Source organism: Benincasa hispida, chromosome 6 (assembly GCF_027475165.1).
Source record: "Benincasa hispida cultivar pf3 chromosome 6, pf3_genome.v1.1, whole genome shotgun sequence".
Classification (NCBI taxonomy): Eukaryota; Viridiplantae; Streptophyta; class Magnoliopsida; order Cucurbitales; family Cucurbitaceae; genus Benincasa; species Benincasa hispida.
In genome coordinates this window covers 16,491,837-16,494,673 of record NC_143483.1, presented here as the reverse complement: position 1 = coordinate 16,494,673, position 2,837 = coordinate 16,491,837, and positions in this window count along the sequence as shown.

Genomic DNA, 2,837 nt, shown 5'->3' with positions numbered 1-2,837 from the left:
AATTGACGGGTTAGTGTGAGCTTATCCATGCGGTTATGCACTCTTCGAATCGCACAAAAGAGATAAAAAAAACTAGGGATATTGTAATGTAATAAATTGGTATCAAAAATAGACAACTCAAGGCAAGTCGAAAAAAAGACAGTCGAATCAAAATAATTTGTTTTAAGTTCTATTTCTTTCAGAGGGCAATATGAATATTCTATTATGTTCTATCAACACACAAAAAGGGTTATACGATATATCTGGTGTGGAAGTCGGCCAACATTTGTATTGGCAAATAGGAGGTTTCCAAGTACATGCCCAAGTACTTATTACTTCTTGGGTTGTAATTGCTATCTTATTAGGTTCAGCCATTATAGCTGTTCGTAATCCACAAACCATTCCTACTGACGGTCAGAATTTCTTCGAATATGTCCTTGAATTCATTCGAGACGTGAGCAAAACTCAGATTGGCGAAGAATATGGTCCATGGGTTCCCTTTATTGGAACTATGTTTCTATCCTAGGGTTGAATCTATTTGATAGTGATTATGCTAACAAAAGTACCATTTCTTGATGGCGAAAAACATCAATAAAGGGTTTTTGGTGACTTTTTTTGACCGGTCAAGCTTTTTTGATGTTGCCTTTCTTGACTTTTTTTGTCATCTAAGTAGACTTTTTTTTTTTTTTTTTTACATTTTCGCCAATCAACAAAGGCCAAATTTGTAGTAGTGATTAGAGTGATTCGTCAATCTCAATCACAATCTGATTTTCAAGCTCAAACCTTACTAGAAACTGAATTGACAAACTATCAGTTGACAAGAGGTAGACCAAGAAGATCCATTAAACCTCCTTTACTTTATGAACAAGCTAATTGTGTAGTTGAAATGTCAAAGATAGAAGTTTATGCTTCGTATATTGATGAAAGTGTTGATTGTTCTGAACTAAAAACCTATGATGAGGCATTCAATTCAAAACAAAAAGAAGAATGGTAGTTAGCTATGCAAGAGGAATTGACTTCATTGAAGAAGAATGATACTTGGAAGCTTAAAGAAGTATCTTCGGGACATAAACTTGTTGATTGCAAATAGATCTTCAAGATTAAACCAAGTATAAATGGAAAAGACAAACCAAGGTTCAAGGCAAGACTGAATGCCAAGGAATTTACCCAAGAATACGGTATCTACTATAATGAAGTGTTCTCTTCGGTTGTTAGATATTAATCTATTAGAGTGCTACTTTCATTAGTTGCTCTTTATGATATTGAATTGGAATAAATGGATGTAACAACCACCTTTTTACATGGAGATTTGGAGGAGGAGATTTATATGCAGCAACCTCCCGGTTTTGTCAAAAAGGATGAATAACACATGGTATGTCTTTTAAAGAAATCGTTTTATGGTATGAAACAATCACCTCGTCAATGGTACAAGCAATTTGATACTTTCATACTTGGTTGTGGTTTTGTTCAAAGCTTATATGATAGTTGTGTATATGTGAATTATATTTCAGCTGAAGACTCTTTTTTTTTTTTTTTTTTTGTTACTCTATGTAGATGATATGTCAATATTATCAAACAAGCTGAGCAAAATTCACAACTCAAGGGCCAATTAAACAGTGAGTTTGAGATGAAAGACATTGGCCAAGCAAGCAAAATTCTAGGAATGCAAATTCAAAAGAACTGAGAAGCAAGTATTCTGACATTGACTCAAAATGATTATTCGAATAAGCTGGCCAAGAAATTTAATATGAAAAATGCAAGGACAGTCTGTTGCACATCATTTTAAATTTTCCAGAGCACATTCTCCTACAGTAGCAGAAGAGATGGAGGAAATGTCTATGGTTCCTTACTTAAATTTAGTTGGCAGCTTAATGTATGGTATGACTTGTACCAGACCGGATATATCTCAAGCTTCAAGTGTGATCAATAGATTTATGAGTAATCTAGGCAAACCACATTGAGAAACCTGCAAATGGGTCTTGGGATATGTCAAAGGAAGCTGGAACACTAATCCGGTTTATACAAAAGGTTATTATGATGAAAACTGTGTTATAGGCTATGTTGATTCTTACTTTGCAGCTAATGTGGATAGAAGAAGATCAACCAACGGATATGTCTTTACTTTATTTGAAAATCCTATTAGCTGGAAATCTTCTTTGCAATTTGTAGTTGCTTTGTCCAGCGTAGAGGCTGAGTATATTCTCTTACAGAATCAGTCAAAGAGGATGTTTGGCTTAGGGGATTAATTATTGAGTTTATTGGAGAAATATCAGTACCTATCATATTTTGTGACAGTCAAAGTGCTTTAGCGCTTTTAAGAAATCCTCTATATCATGATCGTACTAAACACATCAATGTAAAATATCATTATCTTCGAGAAATGGTCGTGAACAAGTTAGTCAAGCTGGAGAAAATTTCTTCTCTGAACAATCCTGCAGATATGCTTACAAAGTCTTTTAATAAGCTCCATGATTCAATATCTAACCAGCCTATAAAGGCTGGGTGTTAACTAACAAAGTCCATGACATAAAATTCACAAGGTATCTAGTATGGGTCTTTCATTTGGTATATTTGTATAACTGTAAGGTGATTTGTGATCAATTTTGACGGATATACAAATAGACTTGTGTAGAAGCTAAGTTGGGCTTTGGGCTTGGGCTTTACTTATTTGGCCCATTTTTGTTAACTCTCTTACTTACTTTCAAACAAGTACTGGTTTGTTTGTAAGCGAGCTGTGTGTGAGAAATGAAAGCTTTGACTGAAGTCTGAAAGTCAGTTTGTATCTTCGTCTTTCTGAAGCTTCTTCATCAATAAGATCCATGGATGCCTTGTAAAGTGGAGGTAGACCAAACTTGGTT